Below are 17,401 nucleotides of genomic sequence, written 5' to 3' on the forward strand. Positions count from 1 at the left end.
CTTTGTAAAGGACATTTAAAAAAATTGTCTGCTAGGGATATGTGTCTCATCCAGAAATGTTGCTTGTTTCAAATATTAGTTTATCTTTAATTCGCTGGAATGATTTTGTTCGCTTACTCCTCCCCCTTCCTCACCTACAACTACACACAATTTATGTCCATATTCAGGTCAACTGACACCTAGTTTTAAAATATTAGTGTTCTTTCTTTTTCTCTTACTAAAGCAATGGAACCCTATGTCGAAGTTGAAGTCTTTATGTAAAAGAAATAAATGTCAACCCAGGTTAATTTAACGGAGATAGGTGGGGGTGGCAGGAGGGGAAAGCCTTACCCACTCACCTTCACTTTCATTTCTTCCCTGCTTTTCTCTGCAGACTCCAATGGGGTGTGATTCTTCAAAATCTTTTTAAAAAACTTTCTCAAGGTAAATTTTTTAAAAAGAAAACTGTCTGCTACAGATTCGCCCTCCCTCTTCTTAGGTCTGTGTCTTTTGCATATGTTTATTCACTTACTAACTGAAGAGGAAGAGCACCTGTACAGAGAGATAGACAAATACGTCCCCAAATTCTCTCTGACTATAATAATTAGTTCAGACATAGGCGTGTAACCCACTCAGAACCCATATGTTACAATGAAAAATTTTTTCTGGGACTTTCTAGAAAGCGGCTTCTGTTTTTCTGTGTAGGCTGGCTGGTCTGGGAGATCTAAAGCATCAGCAGTTCTTTTCATACCATGTGAAGCCCAGACCTGAAATCAAGATAGAAGATGGCAGAACCAATATACAAAGAAAAAATATGGTCTATATTAATATGACTCTAGACCAAATTTCAGCTATGCTTGATCTGGTTCTAGAATTTCTATCTGTATGAATCCCCATATTCTTTTCCTTTTAAAAGGTCTGGAGTGCATATCCTATTACTCACAAAAGAAAGAGTCTAAGAGGAGGCTTCCTCATGTCTAAAATACACCTATTGTAAAGGACATTCACTTCACAGTATTTTGAGTTGGTTGCAAGATCTTGTGCAGTTCTTGGCACACTATAGGTGATTAACAAATGCTATTTTCCTACTGCTTTGGGTTGACAAATTTCTTGTTATGGTGTAGTTACTATAACTATAGCAGTTTTACAAATTAGCACTCAGTAAATATTTGTTAAAAAGTCGTGTACTTAGTAATGTTTCTCGGAATGCCTGTCTTGCATGGTGATTCTGCATAAAAGAGGAAAGGGCAATGAGTCAAGTCACAGTTTGTAGCTTACTGAAAACTTTTCCATGGCTTTAGTGCTATAGAGATAAGGAGCTGCTATTTATCAACCACTTGTGTAACATCCTAAGAAGATGACTCAGTTTGAAGATATTTGAATCACTTGAGGCAGCTCAAGAGTAACACTGAGACTATAGGGCTTCATTTGTTGAGGTTTTCTCAGCGTCCTTTAAATTACAGTGGTTACAGACGAGGCCATTGGTTTATTCAATCTGGGCATCTATCTCTATGGTTTGCACGAATCCACATTTCCTCTAAGTGCTAAGAAAAGAAAATTCACTAGGACTTTCCTCAGAGAGAAACTTGTTATTTCATTTAGGATTAGACTGAAACTTGTGACTGAACAAAACCTTGAACGCTGGGAATATTATAATTCTTCTAAGATTTAGAGAATCTAGTTTGTTTTTTTCCTTTCTCAGGTGGATTTCTTTATAAATCTCCTAGAATGTTTGTTTGAAATTTATATCTTTCATGAAATTCTGAAAATGTTCTAGAGACATTTACTCAGTGATTTTTTTTCTGGTTCAAAGCAATGTGTATTGGAGTGGACATTTCATTAAATGTCTCAGGGTTTTGTTTTGTTTTTAATGTTTTATTCATTTTTTGAGAGAGAGAGAGACAGAGACAGAGTATGAGAGGAGGAGGGGCAGAAAGAGAGGGAGACACAAAATCTGAAGCAGACTCCAGCTTCTGAGCTTTCAACACAAAGCCCACGTGGGGCTTGAACTCACAAACCAGAAGATCATGGCCTGAGCAGGTTGGGATGCTTAACTGACTGAGACACCCAGGAGCCCCTAGGTGTCTCAGTTTCAGTTTACTACTAACCTAGTTTATAGCACTATTGACTAATTAGTAAGGTTTACAAGTAAGTTAGAACCTTACCCACCCCATGGCTAATATTTCTCCGAAGAGTGTAATTTTTTTATTGAATTTATCAAATTATAACACAGCAAAGAAGAGCTTCATCTGTAGTTGATATTCAGTATATTTATTAAATAACTTATAAAGCTCAGGAAGCTTTGGTTTTTTTGTTCATTTTAATTTTGAGGTTTATTTTTAAATTTTTTAAGGTTTATTTAGTTTTTTTGGGGGGGGGGGCAGAGAGAGAGGGAGACACAGAATGCAAAGCAGGCTCCAGGCTCTGAGCTGTCATCACAGAGCCCAGTGCAGGGCTTGAACCCACGAACTGTGAGATCATGACCTGAGCTGGAGTAGGACACTTAACCGACTGAGCCATCCAGGCACCCCTTAATTTTAAGTTTTAATATTGGTGCTATAGAGAAAGCAACTCATAGTCTTCTGCAAACAAGATATAGGAAAAAGTTCAAAACCAAGGATAGTGTGGTTTGTCTTGATTTGTTTTGTTGTCAATCATGAGGACTGATGATTCACAAAACTGTGGGTAGCTGTATTGAGTGCCTTATCTCTCTCTGGTGAGAAATAGTTTGAGTAAAAACATCCTGTAACAAAGATGGCATAGAAGAAATCTAAATAAATATCTATCAAATGGAATACTGGAGAATTTTTTAGTGTCACTATCAGAGTAATCAAATCATAAATCTATATGCTTATTGCCTGACGAGCATTATATAGGTAAATGTTTGAACATTCTCAAAATTTATTATTCAGTTTACTAGGAATATCAGTACATACTCAAAATGAATTAATAAAGAATTGTTCGCAGTTATTTCTATTATGTTCAATATGTGCCACTGTAAACATTAATCCTATAGTGTAATTTTTGAAGTAAAACACCATTAGTTGTTGAAATCACAGCCATGATAGAGACCTTCACACAAGAGTGAGATGAAAACGTGGCAAAAACAAGGATCTCCAAAATAAAATCTAGATATGTTATCTGGCCGGTCCAGAGGCACATCAGTACTTTGAACAGAATCAACAACCACCAGCATAGTAGATGTTCATTAGGAAACTCGGAACAGCATGAAAAGAACAAGACAAATCCCCATTCTTTTGGAGACTGAGACTGCCAGAGACTTTCTGTAGGGGTAGGAGGAGAGAAAATAAAATATTTCATCAACAAGTCCAGATATGTGATTACACTCATTGTGTTAGCTGCTATAGATAGATAGATAGATGATAGATAGATAGATGATAGATAGATAGATGATAGATAGATAGATGCTAGATGGATGTTAGATAGATGATATATAGATAAAAAATGGAACAAAAATCTGTATGTTGATACATCCCTTACATGTTCAATGATGAAATGTTTGTTTTAGGTACCCCCTAGGAACATTACGGTTATTCTTTTTTTTTTATTATGGTTTTAAAAAAAAGGAAAATCAAACATATGCTTGTCATTGTGAGATGAACTCCAAAGTCATCTTATTTTCTCTATGACTCTAATATTAGCATATATTGTATTGTTAGGCATTATCTATTTCTGACAGGACCTGAAGCTTCTGAAATGGCACTAATCCATTTTCAATCATTTATAGAAAATATGCCAGACCATGGCATCAATAAATGCCTCTCAAAGAGCCAACTCATTTTGGCCACTACCTGGAGAACTTTCCTGACATAATCTTCAGATACACTAAAGGATATCTCTATAACTTGTTATGTGAATAACTTAACTTTGCAGTAATAACAACTGAAAAGTGTCAGTTGGTTACAAATCACTCTTTATGCACATATATTTTACACATGCACATATAAGTGTGTATTAAATAATCAGGGTTTGTATTGAGGAGGTGTATACCAGGTTGCCATGCATTCTAATTGGTTGGTGCTTGTGACCTATAAGTTGTCAGATATTTTTAATATCACTTCAAAAATAACTGGTGTTTATTAACTACTTAATCTGTGCAACGGAATGTATCTTGTGCTTGTTTAGCTTATTAATCATAACAACCATACCAATTCCATCTCATGCGTTAAGAAACAGATTCACAGGGTTCCATATGTGTTCACTCTTATGTGGATCCTGAGAAACTTAACAGGAACCCATGGGGGTGGGAAGGAAAAAAAAAAGAGGTTAGAGTGGGAGAGAGCCAAAGCATAAGGGACTCCTAAAAACTGAGAACAAACTGCGGGCTGATGGAGGGGTGGGTGGGTGGGAGGGTGAGTGATGGGTACTGAGGAGGGCACCTGTTGGGATGAGCACTGGGTGTTGTATGGAAACAAATTTGACAATAAATTTCATATATTAAAAAAAAAAAAAAAGAAACAGATTCACAGAAAAACCCAATGGCTTGCTCAACGTCACACAAGTTATTACATCATGAAGCTGGACACAAACCTGCATAGTCTCGTTGGAGTGCTGCGTGTGAATGTTCTTAAAAACTTTGCTCTGTTGAAGACACCCATCTGACCCAATTCCTCAACACAAGTACATACACACTTACTTCCATTTAACATTTCCCCTTGTGTGTGTTTGTTTTGTGGAGAGATTTTGCACAATCTATTGTTTGGTCAGACATATTTCTGAAATTTGTTTTATGGGATGTTTTTTGAGAGATGTTCATTGCTAATGTATAAACAATGGCTTATTGTGTTATAAGACATCAAATCAATTAAATTATATTGATTATAATGTATGTTTTATAATAATTGGGTGGTGCTGTGTTCTGGTGGTTTCAATGCTTAAAAATTACTTCTGGTGGAAAACAAGCAAGCTCATTCCTCATTTTTATCATCATCTATGATCGCTTCTAGGCCTTTTGGCTAAGATCAAGTGTAGTATCTGTTCTTATCAGTTTAATACCATCATCTATGAGCTTCCTTCATGGCTGACAGTGTGTTATATACTCTAAAAACATTATTTACAGTCACTATAAAATATTACAGGCACAGGCTTTAGAAAGGATACAATATATATTTCAATTTCAAGTATGAGACAGGAACTACTATAATATGGATTTTCATTTCTAATCTATTATATCAGAGTTGATTGCTTGTCTTTTCCAAAATGTTATTTCGTATGTGATAATTAAGTACTCTGTAAAAACATTTAAGTATCTTTAAGATAGTGATTCATTATATTAGATTCTTCAATTTAATTTTACTTTTGAACCCTTGTCCAGTAGTGATATACTTTAATTCAATTCAGTTATCTTTCGTTCATTTAGTTCATGAATTATAGAATTGAAATATAATTCTGGGTGTTCTTTAGACTTTTATAATCTTTTTTTCCATGAGATATTGGAAAAATACGATTCTGTAGCCATATAAGATGGTAACTGGGCAACCTATTTTTTTAATCATCAGCAAGACATAAAGGATAATTAAAAGGCAACATATGAGTGATTTTAGATGAAATGCTTTTGTTGAATGGTATATTCATTTTCACCATGAACACATCCAGTACAATAAGCTGCTCATTTATTTGTATGTAACAGTTGTTATTTTCTTGCTAGTACATTGTAAACATAAAAGAAAAAAAATAAGTATAGACTTTGGCCCACTTAGAGATAAATGTAAAAAACTTCAAACGGACAGATGGAGCTCATAGGCAGAAAATCACTTCAGATGCCTCAACGTTATCTTATTTTTATAGACAGCTATTTGAGTTAAATTTCCCTACACCCACAGACTTTTAAAAGCATTTTTCTTCACCCTCCTTGATTTTAATGAAACTCCATTCTCCCTATTGTAGGCTATTTTTGCACACATGCCTTATTCTAAACAGCCTTGATGTGCGTGGGGCTGAGGGAGTGAGTTGTTTGCCTTTACCACTTTTGCCCACACAGTCATTTATAGACAATTGGTCCTCCATCACCAAGACAAAAAGGCAAGTGCTCCCCTTCAGAAATGTATAATCCCCTTAGGGTGCCTGGGTGGCTTAGCTGATGAAGCATCCAACTTTTGATTTCATTTCAGCTCAGGTCATGATCTCATGGTTTGTGGGATTGAGCCCCACATTGGGCTCCATGCTGGCAGTATGGAGCCTGCCTGGGATTCTCTCTCCCTCTCTCTCTGTCCCTCTACCACTCACACTTGCTGTCTCTATCTCAAAATAAATAAACATTAAAAAAAAAAGAAACTTGAATATAGATTTAAAAACAAGACAAAACAAAACTTCAGTTGGTACTTTTCTCCCCATCCCACGTCTTGCCATGTGACTTCTGCTTATATGTGGACTTCTCATCCACCATCTCACTTCACGCTTTCACAAGATCAACCAGTGCTATTGATTCTACTCAAAAATATGTCCTAATTTGTCTAATTGACCCTAGTACTCATATTGCATTTAGAATCAAACCAATGCTTCAAATAGGACAGTGACACACATTATCTTTGAAAGAAATACCAGAATGTTTTTCATGGCATTAAAGACATTTGTGACCTAGGTTTTTCATTTTTTTTCTTCATCTTCACCATCTGCTACTTCCTAATATTTATCTTGTGTTTCACACAGACTGTTCACAGTGCCTCTACTATTCCAGGCTCTCTTATGCTGCAAGGTCTCCGTGCCTAATCTCATCTGTTGAAGCATTTCAGCCCTTGATAATTGCATTTTCATAGAATTCTATGCAAGTGTATATGACAGTAGAACTCAGTTTTCAAAAATTATTTGTTCACATATTTATCTTCCCCATGAGAATAAGGTTCCTAGTAACAAACAGAATCATAATCGTTGTACTGTTTTCCCTAGCCCACAGCTCCTTGTCTGGCACAGGAATGCTCAGTTAGGGAATGATTGAATGTAATTAGTGGAAGCCACTTGCACATATTTCAGAAAGTTTCTTCTGCAATCTTGAAACCAGTTAGGGGAAGGCTTTACTTTCCTCTATCTCTATAAGAGCCGGTAATTCTTATTATTCTTAGTAAACGCAATGTCCCAATTTTTTTGATGGACGTAATCCGACCCTTGAAGACAAACATAGGCACAGGTGGAAGATTCTGATACAGAAATCATTAACTCATGTGTTTCAACCAAGTTCTTCATAACTGAGTGAAATAGCTTAGTATATAAACATTGTTTAATTCATTATGGTAAGGGCTATCACAGAGGTAATGCCAACACGTTTCTATTAGAAGTGAAGGACACAACCATTTTGGTCAAGTCAGACAAGTGGCAGTAGCAGTGATGTGTTCAGTCAGTTTTAAAGAAATAAAGAAGGCAAAGCTTGTAACGTGAAAACGCTAGCAGAGTTTGCACAGAAATTTGAACATCAGCTCACCCCTTCAGTAAACACTGAGGAATGCTTAGTTTCTTACATCAGGCAAGTGGGCCGTCAATAGCCAAAATCCCCCAAAGAGTTGGAAGAATCTAGGAGGGTATATAAGTCCCTTGAGAGTCGATGGAAGAAACAAAAGAAGGGACTTTTATAGATCTTCATTCTCTCTTCAGGGTTATCGTCAGCAGTTCTCTTATGGGGACTAGTGGGCTGATAAAATTGTTCCTCCAACTGAGAGCCGTCTGTTGTATCTTCTGCATGAAGTGCTGACCAATACAGACGTGTTCTTAAATCTATGACTTCATTAAAAAATTAGTGGCTTTTTGCTTATGTCTGTTGGAGAATTTCTATTAATCAATCTAAGACAACTACAGCAAGTTCCATGGCTAGTCATACTAAACAAGGGGAGAAACATGAGGACTTATTACAGATAGAGGAAATATCATGTAAATTAAAAAAAAAATTTAAATGGCATGCTAATTTTTATAATCAGAAAATAAAGTGCACTTAAAAAAACTATTTTGATTCCTTTGGGGAAGTCCAATTGTTTCTGAATCGTAGAAGCATAAAGTGTTGCATTCATTGACCAACATGAATAGGTTTTTTGAGAGTTGCCAAGGAACAGTCTAATTTTGACAGTTTACTATGAGGGCTGACCTTCTGGTTTAATAAAAATTTATTGCTTCTATTGAAGTTTTGTCACCTTCACAATATGGCTTATTATAACTTGGCGTTATTTTTACATATCATTTATATGCACGTGTCTTATTCTGGGTCTTTTGTAAGGCAGACACTAAGCAGAAATTTATTAGGAGGAACACCTGTGAAAACAAATGGGGAGGGAGACAGACAAGGCTGGGGGTGTTACCTGACCCTGTGCATGTCGGACCCTGAGTGAAGAACAATGAAAAGAAAAGGAAGTCAGTTTGGATGAAACATCCTAGACTTCCAGAGATCTGGAAGATTTAATAGTGCTCTCGGAAGTCCTAGAGCCAAAATCCTCATTCAGAGAAGCTTCGCCTCTAGAGGGAATGGGTCTGCTTTATTATCAGTACTGGACTGGAGCACTGGCTCAGAGCAGCCTGTTGAAAACATGGTCAGGTCACAAATGCATCTATAGATTTCAAAGCACAGCAGCCAAGACCCTCAGTCAATTAGGGTCCCCACAGGAGAAGAACGGATGATCTTATTTTCATGGCTGACACAGCATGTAACATGGATCCTACAGAAATCAATAGTCAGCAAGAGTTTAGTAAAATTAATTGAATTAAGTTAAATTACAAGTAACAATAAAAATGAGGGCGATATTTTCCTAAGGAAGCATATTGAGGTCTAGGCAAAAATTTAAAGTTAACTTCTACTCTAGAGTATTTAGTTTCCAAGTTGGGAGTTTTGTAATGTTTAGCCAATCTTTATTTTATATGTTTACAATGCCTGCATATTAGTGATGTTTGGTTTTCTGCAGTAGATAATGCATTGTTTATATTTCAATCTGAACAATAGATTTAGATCTTTAAATCTATTGTCTGAATCTTTGACATAATTTATACTTAACATGATATTTGGTTGAGAATACAAGTCCTTTCAAAAACCACCTTTGGAAGGGGCACCTGGGTAGCTCAGTTAAACTTCTGACTTCAGTTTAGGTCAGGAACTCACAGTTCATGGGTTCGAGCCCTGTGTCAGGCTCTGTGCCAATAGCTCAGAGCCTGGAGCCTGCTTCAGGTTCTTGCTCCTTCTCTCTCTGCCTTTACCCTGCTCACATTTTGTGTGTGTGTGTGTGTCTCTCTCTCTCAAAAATAAATAAACATATACAAAAATCTTTTGCTGAATTCTCTGAGACAGTTGGCAATCATTTTAAGTGTGGCTAGAGACCATTAGGTAACTAAGTAAATTTTATGTGAAATTATTTTCAAGGTCCTCATAGCTACAGATCAGAGAAAATATGGTTGTTTTAGTCCTCTCAATAAGTAGAATAAAAATTTACCTTCTTCTATTGAAAGATATGTGCCCTCAAGCTTGGAAAGGGAAAGTGGAATGTGGTAGAAGTGAACTTGGAATAATTCCTGTACTAAAAACACCCACCTTCATACACATGCCTACAAGGACTGTCTCTCATTTAAAACTCACATCAAATTGTGTCTGTTATTTTTAAGGATTTTTTTCCATATTTTTTTCAGTATCATTCTGTAGCTGCATCTGTATTACTCTGTCCATTTCCTGTGTTCTTCAAACTGATTATGATTATAGCTACTGTAGCATTTATATTGTACTTTATATCAGAGAGGTTTTTTTTATCTTTGCATTCTAGACATTATGTTGCTGGAAGTAAGGTAATAGAATTTTGTTAAACTGTTCACTTATTCACTTATTGTAGTACCTAACAGACAATGTGTTAAATAAATATCATTTGGGTAGAATTTATACGTGTACATATATACAATTAAAATACACATATATACAGACATGCATACATACAAACATACATATCACAACATATATATAAGTATATATAATATATAACATATATATCATATCTATATATGCTAATCAATTTTAGTAAATTTAATATCTGCCTATAGTAAAGAATATGTAGATACAAAAATGTTTATAAATTACACAAAACAAATAATATTGTAACAAATAGTATAGATTGAGATACTACCTAGAAAATGGTAGATTTTGAAAGTATTTGTTTTCTGGAATTTTCTGTTGGTTTACAATCTTCGATCATTCTTAGTTACTCTTTCCTTCTTTCTATGCACTAATTAAAAATATATATATATATATATATATATATATATATATATATATATTTCCCACAGTAGTTTTAAGTTCTACTCATGACCATCTCACTCCTGAGAGAGGAATAGAATTTAAGAACATAAGACCTAATCTAAGATCCTCAGTAAGCGAGCTGTGTGACTTCAGGTATATCCTTTAATCTCACTGGGCTTCAAGATTTTCATCTGTAAAATGAAGGGATTGAACCAGATCCTCTCTAAAGTCTCTCCAGTTCCAAAGCAAACGCCAAGGTCTTAAGATTGTCTCAGACCAAAACATCTGGCTTTCTGCTTCTTTCTCTCTAATGCCTTGTGGTAGTATATAAGAATTACAAAATATTAATCATTCTCCCAAAGGAGGCCAACAGTCTTTGGAATATGAATTTCCTGGGCAATTAATACCTGTTAAAATACAATACATGATTATTCAAAGATCTATGAGATCTATAACACAGCCCAGCTCGCCATATTGTCAAATATAGCCTTAACTACAGATAAATCCTTGCTAGGCTCAGCCTATTCTTGTGGCATTGTACAGGAAGAAGACACATCCCCAGAATCTTTGGATTGGTATTTGACATACTTTGATGTAACTAATATCTAAATAAGGAAAATTTGAACATTAAGTCAAGATACCAACATTTTATGAAATATAAATGATTTTCTTTCCTAGCTACAGTTTCTTTCTCACTTTAGTGTCTGCCTCTAAAAAAATTTCCAACATTATATAACCTTTTTTTTTCCTTTTAAAATTTGTAAAATTGAAGCTCATGTGCAGAGTGCATATCTGCAAAGATTCAAAGTCATGTTCTGCCATTTTCTGACTTAAACTTCCAGTCTCCACACTTAGAGACTATACATTTACAAAATCTTATTAGCATACTGAGTCCTAGAGAAAACAGGAAAGAGAAAGGATTTCCTTTATATGCATATATAAATATATAATACATATATTTATATAAGTATACATAGCCATATATATATAGTCATATATAGTCATATATATAGTATATATATATATATATATATATATATATATATATACACACACACACACACACATGAATAAAGAGATAGAATGGGAAAAAACACAAAAGAAAACCAATAAATGTGTTTAAAAATTTAGATAAAGGGGGAAAAAAAGTATAAGCTTTTCTTCAAATGAAAATGCAAGTCGTCTGCAGAAACTACTTAGGAAATTTTCTCCCTGCCACCCAAAAATTAAAACCTTAAGTAGGGTAGACTATTTGCCTTGAAGACACTATATCATTTACTGTCATCCCTATATCCCAGTAAACATCCAGGAAATGTTTTGATTAAATCAACACCCTATTTCCAATGATAAAATAATTATATTAAAGTTACCTTAAGAATTATTCTTACTACATGGATAATCTGGGCAATCTTTCAACATCAGTAAAGCTTTATCTCCTCTCTATCCTCCAACTGATGATAAACCATATAAAATACTAGAAAGGTCAAACCCTGTCCACTGCCTCAGGTCACTTTCAGGTTGACTTTGGTTCAGCTGCTGATGTGTCCATGCTCAGGACTAAGGCATCATATCTGGAGAAGAGAGTATTTTCATATTGACCTATACCTGTCCATTTATACGAATGATAGGATTCTCATTTCACTAACGTCTTAGTCTTGGTAAATTCAATCTAATAGTGAATGAAAAATAATCTAGAGAAAATACTGCTTCTTCAAAAACAGTAGACATAAAAATAAATATATAAGGCCAATTAAAGCAATTAAGAGAGTTATTTACATTATGAAAAGACTCAGTTAATTGTTTCTTAAGGTAGATTTTTTTTAAAGCTCTTTTTTTTTCTTTTATGTTTATTTTTGAGAGAGACACAGAACATAAGTATGGGAGGGGCAGAAAAGAGAGAAGGAATCACCGAATCCGAAGCAGGCTCCAGGATCCAAGCTGTTAGCACAGAGCCTGACAAGGGGTTTGAACTCACGAACCATGAGATCATGACCTGAGGCGAAGTCAGATACTAAACCAACTGAGCCACCCAGTTGCCCCTTAGGGTAGAATTTCTGAGATAAATCATGACATATTTTACCAGAAATGATTCTTTACATCATTTGTCAGGATACTTTCAGGAAGTACTTAATGAAAGAACATAGTATTTTATTTCATACTGAATTTAAAGCTAAACACTGTTTATTTATTTTTTTACTAGCCAAGACATGATCTTGGAAAGAATTTTCCTTATGAGGGAAGTGGTGATTGCCCCAGACGCCTTTGAAATCTGTTTCGTGTAAAGAAATGGGGTTTTGAGTCTCATCAATTTTTAAACACAAAGAAGTACTTGACATACTGTAGTGAAAAAAAGTTATAGTCCCTCATTATTAATTCACAGATCAGCTGTTCAAGCAAAATTGTTTCTGAATTTATAGCAAACTAAAAGGAGCATAAAAATTATTTCTTCCTTGTGGTCTCCATAAACAGCTTTAACAGGGACTAGGTAATAAGTGCAGTATAAATGCCTTTCCAAATAGATAAGCGAAGCTGTGATTGGATTGTAATATGCTGTAAATGTGTTTTCAGGCCATAGGTCCTTTCCAAGGCAACACTCTGGCCTCTTTCATACTCTCTTTTTCTAAAAAAGAAATGTGTCGCATTATGGTTGATTTATTTTTTAAAAATAAAATACATTCCCCAGGGCACTTTGAAGACTAGGATTTAGGTATCCTGTAAAGAATATTCAAATCCTTTCCTTTTTTTTTTTTTTTTTTTTTTTTTTTGGTGGTTACACAGTCAGTCAGAGGAAGTCAAGGACAGGCAATATAGGCAGTCCTAAGACCCAGTCCAGATGCTCAAATGCCCTCAGCTATGCTGGACCTCCACACTTTTACCTCAGCCCCTGGGATCCCTAGCTTCACTTTCTGTGGGATAATTCTAAACCCAAGTAATTTCTGGATTAGTCCAGGCAATCTAAACAAGAAAATTGGTTCTGGACTCCTAATAAAATTCTCATTAGCTCAGCAGGAAAAACTAGTTTTCCTGTTCAGAAACCTCATGCATCTCATTAGACCAGCAATCATAGTAATAGTAGAGCCTCTTCATTATTTTGTGCCAGGCAGTCTATTAAGTACTTTACGTATAACATTTACAGTGTTCTCAATAACCCTTCAAATGAGGGATTTATAGACATTAATAGAGAATGAAATGTGGAAATCATATAATGCTAACCAAAGAACAGCCTGCTGGAGGCTGAGCAGAGCCTTACTAAATGATTCTTAGATTTGATAGCAGAATTCAAGAGTTAGACTCTAATTTCAAGGCCTGGAGACTAGTACTTTTTTTTTTTTTTACATTTGTTTATTTTTGAGCGACAGAAAGAGACAGAGAGTAAGCAGGCGAGAGGCAGAGAGTGGGAGACACAGAATCAGAAGCAGTCTCAGGCTCTGAGCTGTCAGCACAGAGCCTGACGTGGGGCTCGACCCCACCAACCGTGAGATCATGACCTGAGCCGAAGTCGGACGCTTAACCCACTGAGCCACCCAGGTGCCCCGAGGAGACTAATACTTTGAAGTACGCAGGGATGACCAGAATCTAAGCATGACCTCTAGCCCACTAAAATACATAAAAGGTCAAATAAGACATTAGAATGTAAACTGATTGGTAATAAGCAGGGTATGCTTCTGAGAAGATGATATGGATTGAAAAAAAAAAGTGGGAGAACAATCAAAGCAAGTATTTAAGGTAGAGGGAGCTGGGTGCAAACATACTGAATAGAAATCTTTGGGCATATTTGAGGAGCGGCTTGGAGACCTCTGCAGTTCTGGTGGTAGGAGATGAGTTTGAATAAGTAGAGCCATTGGCATATTACTCTGAGTGTGATAAAAGCCATTAAAAGTTTTGATCAGAGATGAGATGAAATCTGATTTTCACTGGGAAAGTGCACAGTTGTGGAGATTATGTTTTAAGACAGGTGTGGAGATCAGTTAAGAAGCTAATGTAGAAGTACAAATCAAAGGGCAGGATCTTCCTCGGGGCGCCTGGGTGGCTCAGTCGGTTAAGCGCCCGACTTCAGCTCAGGTCATGATCTCGCGGTCTGTGAGTTCAAGCCCCGCATCAGGCTCTGTGCTGACTGCTCAGAGCCTGGAGCCTGTTTTGGATTCTGTGTCTCCCTCTCTCTCTGACCCTCCCCCATTCATGCTCTGTCTCTCTCTGTCTCAAAAATAAACAAACGTTAATTTTTTTTTTTTTAATAAAAAAAAGGGCAGGATCTTCCAGACAGTGAGTCGTCAAGAACATGATACTAAGAACTGATCAGTGTTCAGGAAATCTCTTTCCTTTAAGAGTATTTTCTTTTGTGTTCTCTCTGCTCTTCCCACTGCATTTGTTTTAAACTTCTAGATTTAATGTGTGCTATACAAAAACGGAGGTGTTGTAGTTAGAACAATTATTTTTGTTTCATATGTGTAGGTAAACATGTATGATTTAGATGGAAGAAAAGAGGAGGCTGAATAAAAAGCAAAGAGGCCTTAAGTTATGAAAAACATGTCTAGTACTAGACCAGGAATGTGTCTTTAATGCCTTTGGTAACAAGCAGAAACTAGTGTTCAGCCTCTTCTTCTTCTGAGGGATTATGTGTGTACCATAGGTTATTCTGGAGGCTCTACAGGAAGTAGATTGAAATGTGACTGAGAAGAGTATTTGAGAGAAGTTTAGAAAGCCATCACAAGAATAATGCATGACATGATGAGGGTCTCTTTTGTGTAAAGCTCTGGGTTAGAGACTACAAGTGCTGCACTTATGCCAGCCCAGGACTTCCCTCTCCGGGAGCTTAGGAACAGAATGAAATAGATATCTCTGCTTTACACATTTCAGTTGTGTGACACAAGGCAGCTTACACGTGCTGTTTTAGACTGCATGGCTTATTTTGTTCCCTATACTTGAAATGTATTTTCCCCCTCCTCCATTTGACCACTGTTTTCCAACATTTATTTTATTTCCTCCAGTAAGACATTCATAATCTCTATCAGTCTGTGTAAATTGCCCATTTTCTAATGGAATTTCATGGCTAATTATAACCCTTAATACATTGTATTAAAATAATTTGTGTATTCATTAGTGTCTCTTTTTAAATATTATTGAACAAACATATATGGGAGTACATATATGCAAGCCATGATTTTGTGTTACATGAATTAATTCAGCCCTCACAAAACCCTTACACATAGATGTTATTGCTATTCCCATCATAGAGGTGATAAAAACAGGTCCCTGATGGCTACACAGTTATTATGTAGTGGGATTTGAAGCTAGAAAGCCTAGTGTCCAGACCCACATTATTAATCCTAGACTACACACCCCTAAAGAATAGTGACTGTTCCACAGTCTATGATGTATTTCTAGTACCCAGCAACTTTCTGAATAGGACAACATGAGAAGAGGAGATCAAAAGGTTGGAAAATTATGAAACATATTAGACAAATTATAACTATAAATTAGCTGTAGTATAGAATGTCATTATTGAAAATTAGTAAGAAATGAGGCACACATTATTTTATGAGTGTCTTTGATGATAAGAGAGAGAGTGATAAAAGTTCACTCAGTTTGCATGACCATTAACAGATGTGGATTCTTTTGGGGGGTACCTGGGTGGCTCAGTTGGTTAAGCCTCTGACTTCAGCTCAGGTCATGATCTCACGGTCTGTAAGTTCAAACCCCACATCGGCTCTGTGCTGACAGTTCAGAGTCTGGAGCCTGTTTCAGATTCTGTGTCTCCCTCTCTCTGTCCTTTCCCTGATGGATCTCTCTTTCTCTCTCTGTCTCTCTCTCAAACATAAATAAACATTAAAATTTAAAAAAATAATAAAAGAATTGTGGATTTTTGAGCAAAATTTTCTAGAGTGAAAACAAACAAACCAGTTAAATATCTACTAGATATGCTGCTTCAAAATTACGCTACTGTTGAAGTATAAAGTAGCATTATTTATGTTTGTTAAAATAGACCACATATAAAGAGATGCTGTCCAATGCATAGATTTTAGTATAATGTACTGAATATTGAAGGCAAGCCTGGGGTCCTTTGGGAAATGGGCAATTTACACAGACCAGAAAGGATACCACTGTTGGGTATGATTTTATGTAGAATATTTTTAAATCCTGCAGAAATGAATTTAGAAAAAAAGTGCTGATGAACCCACACTTTTTGTGTGACTAAAGCATGACATAGTGTGAAAACAAGAAATGATTTCAATCATCTTTAAAATAAAATGACCAAATAATGGGGGAATAAAATCTTCAGTAGAAACAAACAGAAAAAGCTTGTGTAAAATATATTCTAGTGATTTAAACTTTGTCAGCGCACCAATAAATTAAAAGAGTTAAATGAAAGATCACTGGCTCTGTCAGTTCTCTAAACCAAATTGTTTATTATAACCAGCCATGACAACTGGACAACACTTAATCATTTGCAGTCATCAGAAGAAAAAAGTGGGATTCAATGACCTTCCTCTCAGATGAACTTTTCACATTTTCTCTTGGAAAAATAATAATGAAATTATGTATCACACTAGATCATTGTGCTTTAGGGAAAATCTCTTGTCATTCCATATTTTAATGTTGATGGATTGGCATTGAAAAGCTCATCAATAAATAAATATATAGAATCAGGCTTAATGTAAGCATAAGCTCATACGCTTGAATGTGCTAAACAGAAATATTTCTCCATATGGCATTTCCAAGTATCCAAGCGCTAAGTTCTCTGAATAGAGAAATGATCTGTGCAGGTCATCCATCACTCACCCACCCATTATAGACATAAATTAAAGAATAACATCAAAGCAAATTAGCAGCTGTTACTATGAAATGCTAGAGAGTTAACCCCCATAATACAACATGTATCTTCTTGAGTAGGTAGAAGATGATAAATTATTTTAAAGCCAAAATAGCTAAGTGAACCTCAAAAGAAAGTGAGCAGACAAGAAAACCTGCTGAGGGGGGAAAATAAAATCAGAGCTCTTAGATGTATTTATCTTCCCTTTTCAGGGCAATTATCTAAATTCTAGAAAAGAAACTGCATTATTTGTAATTTTAATATATTTTCCTGATATTTTGCAATTATCATTAATGGTAATAGCTGTAATTACTAAGCTCCTACAATATATCAGACTTTGTACATGTATTTCTCTAATATTCACTGGTTTGCATTGTTAGAATATATAAAAAAGAGAAGAA

At 35.6% G+C, this 17,401-nt stretch overlaps 1 protein-coding gene and 1 pseudogene across 3 annotated transcripts in view; both read left to right on the forward strand.

The window, feature by feature from the left end:
• The window catches only part of FSTL5 (follistatin like 5), a 789,672-nt gene that overhangs the window by 747,186 nt on the left and 25,085 nt on the right, over positions 1-17,401 (forward strand). The gene's annotated exons all lie outside the window — the stretch shown is intronic.
• LOC131508273 (U2 spliceosomal RNA) lies at positions 4,936-5,068 on the forward strand (annotated as a pseudogene).

The sequence above is a fragment of the Neofelis nebulosa genome, chromosome 3 (assembly GCF_028018385.1).
Source record: "Neofelis nebulosa isolate mNeoNeb1 chromosome 3, mNeoNeb1.pri, whole genome shotgun sequence".
NCBI classification, from domain to species: Eukaryota; Metazoa; Chordata; class Mammalia; order Carnivora; family Felidae; genus Neofelis; species Neofelis nebulosa.